Source organism: Nycticebus coucang, chromosome 12 (genome assembly GCF_027406575.1).
Source record: "Nycticebus coucang isolate mNycCou1 chromosome 12, mNycCou1.pri, whole genome shotgun sequence".
Classification (NCBI taxonomy): Eukaryota; Metazoa; Chordata; class Mammalia; order Primates; family Lorisidae; genus Nycticebus; species Nycticebus coucang.
In genome coordinates this window covers 45,120,863-45,135,549 of record NC_069791.1, presented here as the reverse complement: position 1 = coordinate 45,135,549, position 14,687 = coordinate 45,120,863, and the positions used below count along the sequence as shown (strand labels likewise).

At 37.7% G+C, this 14,687-nt stretch overlaps 1 protein-coding gene across 5 annotated transcripts in view; it reads left to right on the top strand.

Moving 5' to 3' along the window:
* Positions 1-1,888: 1,888 nt before the first annotated feature.
* ATF7IP (activating transcription factor 7 interacting protein) overlaps positions 1,889-14,687 on the top strand; it is a 163,481-nt gene continuing 150,682 nt past the window's right edge. For 2 of the 5 annotated variants that reach the window (XM_053554453.1, XM_053554454.1), the window contains exon 1: positions 1,889-2,089. The gene's annotated coding sequence lies outside the window, so the exon portion shown is untranslated. Of the gene's footprint in view, positions 2,090-2,912; positions 2,927-14,687 lie in introns of those variants that run through there. The other 3 variants (XM_053554455.1, XM_053554448.1, XM_053554452.1) reach the window with 3 other exon arrangements.

Below are 14,687 nucleotides of genomic sequence, written 5' to 3'. Positions count from 1 at the left end.
CAACTCCTGGGCTTAAGCGATTCTCTTGCCTCAGCCTCCCGAGTAGCTGGGACTACAGGCGCCCGGCTATTTTTGGTTGCAGTTTGGCCGGGGCCGGGCCTGAACCCGCCACCCTCAGCATATGGGGCCGGCGCCCTACCTACTGAGTCACAGGCGCCACCCTGGGGTCTCATTCTTGCTCAGGTTGGTCTCCAACCCGTTGCCTCAGGCAGTCCACCCTCCTCAGCCTCCAAAAGTGTTAGGACCACTGGAGTGAGCCACCGCCCCTGGCCCATTGACTCAAAACTTTTTTTTTGAGACAGTCTCACTATGTTGCCCTCAGGAGAGTGCCATGTCATCACAGCTCACAGCAACCTCAAACTCTTGAGCTTAAGCAATTCTCTTGCCTCAGCCTCCCAAGTAGCTGGGACTATAGGCGCCTGTCATAACGCCCAGCTTTTTTTTTGTTTTTTTTGGCCGGGGCTGGGTTTGAACCCACCACCTCTGGCATATGGGGCTGGTGCCCTACTCCGTTGAGCCACAGGCGCCTCCCACACCCGGCTATTTTTTTTTTTTTTTTTTGGTTGTTGCAGTTTTTGGCCAGGGCTGGGTTTGAACCCGCCACCTAGGGCATATGGGGCCGGTGCCCTACTTCTTGAGCCACAGGCGCCGCCCCATACCTGGCTATTTTTTTGTTGTTGTTTAGCTGGCCTGGGCCGGTTAGAACCCGCCAGCTCCGGTGCATGAGGCCTGCGCCATAACCACTGTGCTATGGGCGCCGAGCCAGACTTAAACCGTTTTAAGTGATTCCTCCTTGCTGTTACAATGAAGTCCAGTTTTTAGGACAGATGTTTATTAAATCAGTTGTCACGTTACACATGATTTTTCTAGGAAGGCTTTTCTGATTCTCCATGCCTGGATTATGTGGTAGTCTTTACAAGCCACCTTATATTTCATGTAAGTTGAAAGGCCCAAGTTATAAAAAATAAGCATTAACCACTCTATACTAATTTCTCATTACTTTCAAAAATTTCCTATTTACTTTTCTATCTCCTCTACTCAAGAGTTCTTGAGGACAGTCACTCACATAGATCTGGAACAGGGTATTTATCAAATAAACATTTAATAAATACACGAATTTAAGGGAGAAATTTCATTAAAAAAACAGTAAAGCAAAGCTTATCTAATATTTTTTTCAGGCTCTTTTTGTCTTGGAAAACATTTACTCTTATTCAATCGTTTCGTCCTCCCAACTGGGTTGAACTATAGACATTCATCACCATTTCAGAGGTGAGAAAAGTAGGTAAAACATTACCCCAAAAAAGAGGCAAGTAAAGGACAGTATTTGGGCAGGCGCCCAGGTCTCCCAACCAATAGGGTAGCGAGTTCTCTGCTACTTCCGGTAGACTTCTTGTAGGTTGACTCCCAACACTTAACCGGAGGAATACAACTTCCGGTGGGCTGGTACATCTTAAAGTTCCTGGTCTGTCACCCAACGGAAAGAAATGTTTTTCTCCTTTTCCTCATTATTAATACAGTTAAAAATATATTTTGTGAATTTAGAAAATAAATGATGACTTAATCATACACTTCAGGCTTTCTTTGCAAAACCTTTCCTTTTGCACTTTAACTCTCACCTACCTACTTCCTTTCTTTTCCAAGCCTCATAGAGGGCGCTCAAGAAGTACTACTCACTGATTGAGGAAGTTCCACTCGAAAAGACGCCCCACACTGCAACCGAGAGGCACAGCGCCACTACTCAGACGTTTTCTTTTTCACTGCAGGAGGCGTGGCCAATGTCCCTCATTCAAATAGAAACCCAGAGATTTGCATGGGAAATGTCTAGTCCGAGTGCTTATTGGCTGATGGCAAAATGGGCGTGGTACAGATTACGAGCATTAGCCCCGCCCCCGATAATTTGCATAACGGCCCCGACGCGTGCTAGGGAGAAGCGGGTTTGTTTTTGAATCTGCGGAGGCGGCGGCGGCGGCAGCGGCAGCGCGGCGACTGGAGCGCTCAAGACTGAGGAGATAGCGTTGGCGACGGCTGCGCGGGACGGCTGTGTAGGAAGGAACTTGGTTTCCCCCTCCTTCTTCTCCCGCCCTAAAAGGTATATTTGAATCCCAAGGGCTGTTATAATCATATTTTATTAAATTACTATTGTATTTGTGAGGAGCCAAGACCGCATTATGGCGGCTGCGGGAAATGTGTTTGCGCCTGCGCGGTTGCGGAGCTGCGGGCGGACGCTGCATGGGAGCACGTGATCTTGCGGGTTCGGACTCAAGCTGCAGTTGTGCAGCTGGCGGGGCGGTGGCTGCGCAAGCGCAATATTCATTTTCAAGATCTAATGTTCTTGTTGGACGCCATTTGGGTTCTAGATTTAATTTTACTCGTTCTTGAGGGGTTTCATTTTGTTACCCTCAAATTTTCACGTTTTTCAAGAAAAACGTTTTTGTTATGTTATGCTCCTGTACCGGTCAAGCCCTTTTCTGTTTCTCCGATTCTCTGAGAAACGGTGGACTTAATTTTCTGTGAAAGTGATTATCGCTTGTGGTTCTTGATTACAATTTCACTTTTAGAATATTGCTGGATTCAGGTTTATATTTAGGGAGGTAAAGATCAGCACCTAGTGGTGTCCTCACGGGAAGTGCATTTATTTGAACTGCATTTTTTGGAAATACATTTTTAACCCTATTTTTACCAGTTCTATTATGGATGTGTGGAATGTTAACAAAACAGATTTGAAAAATATTAGGAGGAGGCGAGGAGGCATTGGAGAGAATTACAATGTAATTGGAAATGAAATCTTAATATTTTGGGGTATTTTTAAAAATTTGATCCCAAGTCAACGAAATTTTAATTAGTTTGTATGTTTTGAGGATTTGAATTTTATGTGTTTTCATTCCTTTTGATCACTTGTCCCTGATGCTTCAGTGAGGTAATTAATGTAAGTTAATCAGCTCATTTTCTTAGCATTTTTCTTTGCCATGATATGTGACATACACTTGGTAAATTTTTCTGATGAAAAATTCTACAAAAAACACCCAATTACACAGGGGCCTTCTATGTACATGCATGTAAGATACAGTTATGTTTGGTTTTTTAATTTTAAGTGTTTTCATGGTTTTAGTTTCTTTAAAAAAGGTAATTATAAGTATGCTACTGGTTAAGTAATTATGGGTAGTGTCACTGTATTTAAATCTTATATAATACATGTAGGGAAGTTATATAAGATTTGCTGTGATTCCCACGTTGTGCACATTATGTTTTTTACCAGGCTAAAAGCTTGTAAACGTTTTCCATAAACTTCATTTGTGGTTCACATATACAATTGGTTTCTTGGTTGGTTATATGACTCTTAAGTTTGAATCAGTCTACTGTCAAGAAGTGGCTGTTGCTTTCTAATCTTGGTTAGGGTCATTTTTATTGCTTAAGACAAAAATGGTTAGTATATGAAAGGAATACTTTTTGGGTGGTGGATTTTAAAATGATGTCTCATATGAGATAGAGTGGAGTTGTAGGGAAGTTTTTTTTTTCTTTTTTACTTAACAGAATCTTTATTTGTTCTCATGTAATTCCTGTACCTATGAGGTCTTCAACACAGATTGTATATTTAGAGGGCAGTTGTGTAATCTTGTCCATTTAATATTTCTGCTGGTTGCCCAGCAGCCCCCCCCCCCTTGTGCTATTTCAAGTGTTTCAGAGTTTAGAATTATGCTGAATTTTTATATGTGTATGTATGTGTATATACATAAATATTTAGGTTAAGAAAAAGTTTATCTTAGAGTATGATATACTTCACACTTCCTGAAAACTGAAATACTTTGGCTTATGTATTTAACGTTATGTTTTCATTTGAGCATACAGATGATTGCTTCGTAGGTTAATATTGAAGGTTGTAAGAGCTATTTGAAATTACTGAGAAACATAATAATATACGATGTAAATATTTATCCAGTGTAAATAGGACAATTTTGCTGTCATGTTTCCTACAAAACAAATATAATGGTACAAATTTAGTAAGATTAATGAATTGTATGACTATCAACTATTCATTAATACTCTGTCAATAAGTATATTTTGAAATTTTAGTTTGGTGGTTATGATGCCAGAAAATTTTGACTCATGTACGGCATATATAAATACTAAGACAGAGTTACTCTGGCAATGAATACAAGTTACTGAAGTTATTTGAAATCTTTGTAGTTTTGCAAATTTTGAACAAAATTTGGTTTAGAAAAAACAGGTTTGAATGATGAAGCCATAAGCCATTGAATGTATTTTTTAAACTGATTTGAGTATGTATTAAATAGATTAAAATATTTTAAAACCTGTTATAGGACATTTGAAAATGCTGAAAATTAATTAGCAACATTTAGAAATAATCATACTAAAGGTTTTGGTGATTTTTGTGACTTCACCTTTCTTTGGTTTATCAATCTATAAAAGTCATTGATCTGTTTATGAATTAGTTTTTCATTGATATCATAATTTCATTCCTGCTGTTTTAATTTAGTATTATGAATATTTTTCCACATCATTGTTCCTCTAACCTGTGTTTTTTAATGTGTCATGAAAATTTCCTAAATCATCAAATAGTCTTTTTAAACACCTTTATAAATGGCTACAAATTATTGTTCTAACAAGAATGTACCATGACCTTTCTTGTTTGTGTGAACATTCGTGTAGATGAGTCATGATCTATACTTCAGAATATTTCTTTGAAATTACAATTTCAAAGGGTTTTTAAAGTAATTTGCAAAATAGATGAAAAGAAATTTTTATGCCGCCATCAATTAGATGGCTGAAAAATAATAGCTCAACTTTTTTTTATAACTAATGAAGTTGGATTTGTTAATGTTTTATATATGCATTTTCTGTGAATTTGCAGTTTGAGGGTTTTTGCGTTATTTTTCGATGGTGTTTTTCTTATTAGTAACAGCTATTTATGTATATTAGCCGTTAGCTTTTCACATTTGTTGCAGTATTTTTTTGTTGTTTATTACCTTTTAAATTGTTACGATTTTGTATGTTTCATAAGTCTTCTATTTTTATGTAATGAAATGTATCACCTTTTTCTTTTTTTTAATTTTTTTTTTTTAAGAGACAGAGACTCACTTTGTTGCCCGGGCTTAGGCAATTCTCTTGCCTCAACCTCGTGAGTAGCTGGGACTACAGGCACCCGCCACAACGCCTGGCTATTTTTTTGTTGCAGTTTTGGCTGGGGCTGGGTTTGAACCTGCTACCCTTGGTATATGGGGCTGGCCCCTACTCACTGAGCCACAGGCAACACCCTGTACCACCTTTTTCATTTGTGACTTTTTTTCCCAGTGCTTCTTTACCTAGAAAATATTACCTGTAGAGATGAGATGGACAATTAATTTTGTTTATTTTTCTAGAACTTGATTTTGTCTGGAAATTTTAGTGAACTTAAAAAAAGTCTTTTAATTTCTGTGGATATATATATTGTTCACTTTTTAAATTATCCTCAGAATATTATGAGGATACGCACTTTTTTTTTACATATTTTTTATTTGTGTATTTTAGGTGAAAGTTATATATGTGCCCTTCATCCAGAAAGTGTGTGATGTTTCTATGACATATGGATATATGTCCACATATTGTATGTAAAAATGAGTTGCTAGTTTCCATTTTTTCCAAATATCTAGTTTTCTTAGACTATTACGTTGATCCATTTCTTTTTTTTGAGACAGTCTTTATGTCGCCCTTGATAGAGTGCTGTGCCATCACAGCTCACAGCAACTTGAAACTCTTACGCTTAAGGGATTCTCTTGCCTCAGCCTCCCAGGTAGCTGGGACTACAGGCGCCAGCTCCTGGCTATTTTTTTGTTGCAGTTGTCAATGTTTAGCAGGCCTGAGTCCGGTTTGAACCCACCTGTGTATGTGGCCGGCCGGCGCCCTAACTACTGAGCTGCGAGTGCTGAGCCCATTTCTTTCTTTCTTTTCTTTTCTTTTCTTTCTTTTTTTGTCTCATTTTGTCACTCTCGGTAGAGTGCTGTGGTGTCAGAGCTCACAGCAACCTCAAACTCTTGGACTCAAGTGATTCTCTTGCCTCAGCCTCCTGAGTAGCTGGGACTACAGGTGCCCACAACGCCCGGCTTTTTTTTTTTTTTTTTAATAAAGAGCCGGGGTCTTGCTTTTTGCTCAGGCTGGTCTCTAACCTGTGAGTTCAGGGCAATCCACCTGCCTCGGCCTCCCAGAGTGCTAGGATGACCCATTTCTTACTGCCTTTTCTTTTTTTGTTGTTTTTGAGACAGCGTCTCCCTGTGTCGTCCTCAGTAGGTTGCCTTGGTGTCACAGCTCATAACAACCTCAAACTCTTGGGCTTAAGCTATTCTCTTGCCTCAGCCTCTCAGGTAGCTGGGTCTATAAGTACCTGCAACAAGGCCTGGCTATATTTTTGTTGCAGTTGCCATTGTTGTTTAGCAGGCCCGGGGCCGGGTTGGAACCCTCCAGCCCTGGTGTATGTGGCCAGCGGCATATCCACTGTGCAACTGGTGCCGACCCCATTTCTTACTGATTTGGTTGTTCTTTTATCATAACTTACATGTTAGGTTTCAGCAAGCAATTATGGTCCATTTGCTGGGGATATTTAAGTTGGAGTCCGTTAGCCCCTAAGGATTCTATATAAGCTTAAGTGTTCCATGGATCTTTTAATGCAGATAATTTTATGCTAGCATTGTGCATTTTTCTGGAAGAAACATTATAGATTGCATTAAATTCTCAAAATATATATAATTTATTATAATATATTTATAATATATTATATTTATAATATATTAATATAATATATTTATAATATAAATGTATAATTTATAATATAAAATCTATAATTAGGTGAATAACCACTGTATCTTGGCCTTATTCTTAACAGCTTACTGTGTTCCTTTTTTTTTTGCTGTAGGCCTATAACACTATATAAAAATGTATGTCTGTAGTGCTATATGCTATATAAAATGCAGGACCTACTCAATTCCATTTCAGTTTTCTTAGCTAATCATCTGTGGTTTTGCAGATGAACTTTAGGTTAAATTTAAATTTTAAAAAAGTAATTAGTGGTTTTGTTTATAATTTTATGAAACCCAAATTGGGGTGAACTTATATCTATACTGTTTGCTTTTCTTTATTTCTATAGACTCAAAATATTTTTAGGAACTGAGAAAATTTGTGATGTCTATGATATTTCAATAAGATATTATTTTACTGGTTTCCTGGTCATGATAGAATTTTAATAAGGATGCCTGCCTTAGGAGAGGATGTAAGATGACATTTCTGTTTTTAATCTGCTTTGGTCCATGGTGACATGAAAGTAGTGCCAGTATGAAGTTAGAAATGGGAAACAGGTTGCAAAATAAAGTATAATATTTGAAAATGATTTTTTTTTTTTTGTTAAACATAAGACTATTATTGTTTTTTAGATGGAGGAAATTTGAAAAGTCATCTAATTCCTCTTTTGGCCAGGATGTAGATTAACTTCATAGTAAATATACAAATCTTTGATTTTAGTTTTCTTGCTAGCATTAAATTATTATATTTTCTCATAAGGATGTTTTTCTAATTATTAGTGTAAATTTATTCTCCATTACATATTGTCTTTATGCTGATTGTGGTGGAAAATATGATCTTGATTTATAGGAATGTATTTCAGTTGTAATTCTGGTTTGATGTCTTTCAAGAATGGGTTCAGGAAAGACGTAGGTTATTGCCAAAATATCATTTTTATTGAAGTAGTTTAACTTCAAAATTAGAAGGCATGAAAAATAGAAGTCAAGGAAATACAGAATATAGATGTCAAATGATAAAATATCGTTGGCTTTATGAAAAAAATCTAGGAAATAGATATCAAATATTAAGATATTATTGACTTCAGTATTTTATCCTTTTTTTTTTTTTTTTTTTTGAGTTAGAGTCTCACTTTGTCACCCTTGGTAGAGTGCCATGGCGTCATAGCTCACAAACTCAAACTCTTGGGCTCAAGCAATTCTGTTGCCTCAGCCTCTATAGGCGCCCGCCACAACGCCCAGATATTTTTTTTTTTTTTGTGGGGGGAGGTGTCTTACTCTTTTTCAGGCTGGTCTGGAGCCTGTGAGTTCAGGCAATCCGCCCACCTTGGCCTCCCAAAGTGCTAGGATTATAGGTGTGAGCTACTGTGCCTGGCCCCAGTATTTTATCCTTATTAATGAAAAATTCCTGTCTTTGAGTCTTATAATTTTAGTTACTTTACTTTTTTTGTGTGACCTGTGTCCTTAGCTGAGAACTTTTCTACTTCTGGTAAGTTACCTGTTAGTGGAGCTGTTTTTTAAAAATTCATGTTTATTTGATTTTATGTTTTATTTGAGAGCCCACAAACTATTTAAACATTGCTTTGTAATGTTCTCAGATTGTCCTGCCATCCACAGAGTAAATCATGAGTTTCTCTGGCATTTTAATTTTTTCAAAAGAGAGATGTGAATTCCACAAAATTAAGCTTTGTTTATATATCTATTTTAGGTTGTATAGTGGAAACCATTTTGTATTGGTGACAGAGAATGAGTGTTGTAGAGAATTTTTAGTCTTCTGACAACGAGAGGACCAGGGCTGTTAATGTTTATTTGTATGTTGTGAGTGTTTTCAGTTTTTGATTTTGATCATTTGGATTTTAGAATCTTTAAGAAAATGATTCAGGTGGGTGGCGCCTGTGGCTCAGTCAGTAGGGCGCTGGCCCCATATACCGAGGGTGACGGGTTCAAACCCGGCCCCGGCCAAACTGCAACCAAAAAATAGCCGGGCATTGTGGCGGGCGCCTGTAGTCCCAGCTACTTGGGAGGCTGAGGCAGGAGAATCGCTTAAGCCCAGGAGTTAGTTGGAGGTTGCTGTGAGCTGTGTGAGGCCACGGCACTCTACTGAGGGCCATAAAGTGAGACTCTGTCTCTACAAAAAAAAAAAAAAAAAGAAAATGACTCAGGCATTTCCTTGGCCACCTTTAAGAAAAAATATGAGAGGCCTAAGGGTGCAGTTAATAGTGCTTTTCTGAGTCTTTATAATTAGATCTATAATAAATATGAACATTTGGGAAATGAAGATGACTTATTAACTTTGCCATCAGAAATGTTTATTTATTAATGTCTACAATTTTCCATTGCTCAGATTATAATAATTTTATGTTATTTTGTATCTAATAACTGGGAATAATTAGCTGTATATCCCTAGTTTGGAAGAAAAGACCTCTTTGTCTGATGGTGATGTAGATAGTAGTGTCAAAATGTCTTCTTTTTTTGGCGGGGGCGGGGGGCAGTCTCACTTTGCTACCTTTGGTAGGGGTGTCGTGGCATCATAGCTCACAGCACCTCAAACTCTTAGGCTCAAGCAATTCTCTTTCCACAGCCTCTGAAGTAGCTGGGAGTACAGGTGCCCACTACAAAGCCCAGGTATTTTTAGAGATGAGGTCTTGCTGTGGCTTAAGCTAGTCTGAAACTTGTGAGCTCAGGCAGTCCACCCAGTTCGGCCTTCCAGAGTGCTAGGATTATAGGCATGAGCCACCATGTCCGACCCCATAATTCCTTCTTATTTCCTTTTTCCTTTTGTTGTTTGTATAGCCCTGTACTACTTTGGGGGAACTTTCATCTTGGCAATTACATAGAAATTATGTGTCCATCACTCCATGGCATTAATTATATTCTAGTAAGAAATAATGCCTTCCATTTTCTAGAAAGGTAAACCTAGAAGATGGGCAGGGAATCTACTGTTGCAGGAGAAAAGGAGTTTTATGGAATAGTGAAAAGTGACTGTAACTCATTTCCCAATAAGGCTTCGGAACCTTAAGAATATGCCTGCCCTGTTACCTATTAGATAGAATGCCTCAAGAAAAAAAAGAATTGTGAAAAGGCATGGACGGGAAAAGAAGGACCACTTTTGAATTTTTGTTCTTTATTTCCTTTTAAATAGTAACTGTCAGAAGTAAATTGGTTTTACTTCTGGTTTTAAGGCTATGTTGCTGCAGTATAAGAGACTCCATTACTATTGTGTAAAGATGATGAGTATTGTCTCTCCTGTAAAAATACAAAGTAAGACAGTTTGTTTTTTGTTTTGTTTTTTTTTTTTTTGAGACAGAGGTGTCACCTTGGGTAGAGTGCTGTGGCATCACAGCCCACAGCAACCTCAAACTCTTGGGCTCAAACGATTCTCCTGCCTTAGCCTCACAAGCATCTGGAACTATAGGCGCCTGCCACAATGCCCGGCTATTTTTTGGTTGTAGTTGTCATCCTTGTTTGGTAGGCCCAGGCTGGATTCGAACCTGCCAGCTGCAGTGTATGCAGTTGGTGCTCTAGCCACTGCGCTACAGGTGCTGAGCCCAAATTAAGACAGTTTTGAGTCGAAAGGTGCCTTTGCCTTAACATATAGCTTCCATCTCACTAGCCAGGGGGAAGGGAGAAAGGGCAACAGGAGGGTATATTCATTCTTTTGAAAGCATGATATGGAAGTGACATATATCACTTGACTCATGTTTTATGGGTGATCACTTAGTCATTACGACATATTTATCTGGGAAAGGAAGCCTGGGAAATGTAGTGTCTAAATGGATAATCATGTACTGTGCTAAAATTAGAGAATTTTTTAAAATGGATGTTAGTGAATAGAATTTTCTGCTATGTAAGGAAGCTAGAGAAGTGGTCTCTCAAAGTAATTCATAATTAAATGCTAAAAATTGGTTCTCTGTTTTCAGAGCTAAGAGAAGAGGTCTCTCAAAGTAATTCATAATTGAATGCTAAAAATTGGTTCTTTGTTTTCAGAGTTAGTTTCAGTTGCGGTATAACTCTTGTTTATCTACTTTTGAAGTGGTAATTTTTGGGCCTTCATGATTTGTGGCAGAGTGCCCTAGTTATAAATATTTATCTTATTTGATAGAATTCGTCCCTTCTCTGCTTGTCTTTACAAACATTAAATCATGGTAAGTTTTGGAAGAACTGGAATTTTTAATATTTAAAACTCTGAAGTATTTTTGACCTTTGCAAGTTAACTTGCCTAATTTAGAAGAACTGTGGATAAATTGAGTGACAATTGTTTGAATTGCTTATTTTAGACTCAAAGTTGAGTTTAGTGTTTGTGTTGTCTTATCCAGATTATTCTTGATTTATGTACCTACAATAGAATCTCTATAGTTGACCATTGCCTACATTGACCACCTCCTTAAATTGACCTAATTTTTTTTTTTTTTTTTTTTTTTGAGACAGACTTTCACTTTGTCACCCTTGGTAGAGTGCTGTGGCATCACAGCTCACAGCTCACAGCAACCTCAGACTCTTGGGCTAAAGCGATTCTTCTGCTTCAGCCTCCCACATAGCACCTGCCACAACGCCCAGCTTTTGTTGTTGTTGTTGCAGTCGTCATTGTTGTTTAGCTATCTGGGAGTGGGTTTGAACCTGCCTGCCTTGGTGTATGTGACCGGCGCCCTACCCACTGAGCTATGGACGCCGCCCATATTGACCTTATTTTCATAGACCAGACCTGTACCACATATATTTATCAGTACAGTAGGCCTACTTCCTTATGTTGACTACCTCTGTATGTTGACCAGTCAATAATTAAATAGCTTTGTGGAGAACATAAGTGAAACAATGGGTATTTGTGTAGGGCACAGAAAGTGAGACTACTGGGGAGAGATCAAGGAAATTTTCCTTTAGTAGTTTCATTTTAAGGGATGAAATAGAAGAATATTAATAGTACAGGGTTATTTATGCACTAGTAAAGCATGTTTAAAATCTCACAGGTGAGAAAGAAGGTACTAGTTTAGGAGAATTCTAAATAATTCTCTGAAATAAATCCTTGATTTTTGTAAATAGGATTCATTGCTGCCATGGTACCTTATACAATATGCCCAATAAAGGATGTCATTATTCTCAGCTGGAAGTCCTCTAATTTCTCTTTGTTTAATTTTGTATCTCTTTTAAAGTCATTTATTCCTTTCCACTTTTATGTTTTGCGTAGTGCTTATAAGCTTCCTGGGGTTAGGAACCACATTTTATTGCTGAATCTTAGAAATGTCCCATTTTAAAGAAAAATTCTTTGTAATTAAGATCTGATAAGACCACTATGAAATGTGTAAGATTGCTTTCCATTGAGCCTACCTTAATATTCAATTAATATTTGCTTATTGAAAGAATAGAATCTTCAATTTAGATGGAGATGCCAAAAAAAGGAGAGTAAAGTACTCTACTTCCTTTAACTCCTTATTTCAGAACTTTTTAAAAAAATGTGTAATTTACTTAATTGGCAAGCATCTACTTGATAGTCAAAAGATTTGACAGTCACTTTACATTTGAACAATTATATATAGTAAATCACCTTTAGGAAAAAACTTAAATGTCATTCATTAAGAAAAAGAAGAAAACAAACACCTTTGGTTTTTTACTAATAAGTTCCTAAAATATGACTCTAATATATATGTATTCTTCAAAGTTAATAAAGATTTGAGGAGATATTGATTGACATAATAATTTTTTTTTGAGATCAGAATCTCACTGTCATCCTGGTTGGACTGCTCTGGCATTGTACCTCACCCCAACCTCAAACTCTTGGGTTCCAGTGATCCTCTTGCTTCAGCCTCCTAGGTAGCTGGGACTACAGGCGCCCATCACAATGCCTGGATAGTTTTTCTGTTTTTAGTAGAGACAGGATCTTGCTCTTGCTCAGGCTAGTCTTGAACTCCTGAGCTCAGGCAATCCACCTGCCTCAGCCTCTCAGCGTGCTAGGATTATAGGTTTAGTCACTATCCCCCAGCCTTGATATAATTATTTTATATTTTAAGTTTGTATAATTCTCTCCTTTACCCACTAACTTATTTCAAGTAATTAAAAGTTGGAAGATAAAACAAACTTACATAAATGAAGAAAGAAAGGAAGAATAAGAAAAGATGCAAGATTTTCCTAAAATCAGTTTAGTTATACAGTAAAGTAAAGCAGTAGTAGTTTTGAATTGGGACCTTGGCAGTCAGCATCTCCCAGCAGTATTCTTTATCTTTCAAATGGGGTTACCGTATACCTTCTCGGTAGTATTGTCGTGAGGGTTAAACAAGATTAGATATATAAAGTTCTTAGCGTTTGTGCCTCACACATTTCTCTAGCTTCAGTCAGGTGGTGAATCAGTTGAGGCAACTATGTACAAGGAGCCCTACAGTGCAGGGAGATTTATAGAAAGCAATTGTGATTTCTGGAGCTAGGATTTAAATGTATTTTAAAAAGTAATTTGGAAAAGTAGGTTTGATAATTCTACTCACTGGGCAGGAAAAAAGCATTTAGAAAAGTAGTTTACTTGTAAAGATTTGCGAGGGAAACCAGTTTTAGGAAGAACTCATTAAATAAAAAACAAACAGATATTTAAAAGTAAAAAACCCCACAAGATTACTAAATGCACTAAATTTACAGTAACCCTCATCATGGTAGAAAAGCAGCCATTTTTCTCACATTAATTGTATCTGCCAGGGGTGTCACATTTCTTCAGACAGTTTTCATTGCGAGGGATAGGGATGAAGTAATTTATTTTGGAGACTAGATCACACAGAAATACTCACCACCTCTTTTTTTTTTTTAATCTCTCACTGGACATATTCAAAATTTTGAGGGAAAGCAAAGTGTCATTTTTCCCCTATAACCTCCTTTTGTAATTGAGCTCCTATCTGTAATGGCATAGATTTATCTGTGTTAGTTATTTTTCTTTTTCATTTATTTGTATTTATTTATTATTATTATTTTTTTTGAGGCAGAGTCTCAAGCTGTTGCCCTGGGTAGAGTGCTGTGGTGTCACAGCTCACAGTAACCTCAAACTCTTGGGCTTAAGCAATTCTCTTGCCTCAGCCTCCCAAGTAGCTGGGACTATAGGCACCTGCCACAATGCCTGGCTATTTTTTTGTTGTAGTTGTCATTGTTGTTTAGCAGGCCCTGCACGGGTTTGAACCCGCCAGCCCTGGTGTATGTGGCTGGCGCTCTACCCATTGTGCTATGGGCACTGCTAAGTTTAGTGATTTTTTTCTGATTCAATATATTTTGATGTTTAATTTGGCTATTTAATTCATATAGGTCTAATGAGATACTGATTAACTTAGAAATTCCTTCCTATTGTTGATAAACAAACCTGGCAGTTTGGTATGAAAGTAAGAAGAGTTTAACTTCTGTTTGGATGTTTTATAATTGTTATAATTTGTCAGCTTGTCTACACAATTAGGAATGACAAGCCACCTGATTTATCTCAATCAGCATTCATCTGCAGTACCTATAATTGTAGGGTATATTGGTTCTCTGAAATTTCCATGTTTGTCAGTGTTTGTTCTGGTCTGTCAGGAATTTGTATTTTTTTTTTTTTTTGTAGAGACAGAGTTTCACTTTATCGCCCTCGATAGAGTTCTGTGGCCTCACAGCTCACAGCAACCTCCAACTCCTGGGCTTTGGCAATTCCCTTGCCTCAGCCTCCCAGGTAGCTGGGACTACAGGCACCTGCCATAATGCCCGGCTATTTTTTGTTGCAGTTAGGCCGTGGCTGGGTTTGAACCCGCCACCCTTGGTATATGGGGACTGCGCCCTGCCCACTGAGCCATAGGTGCCACCCTGGAAGCAGTATTCTTTATTCCTTTAAAGCTTGGAATCCATAAGCTATAGAAGAGATACTAAATTGATTTCCTATGTAGACTTAGTAGGCATCAGTTCTACATTTGAAAT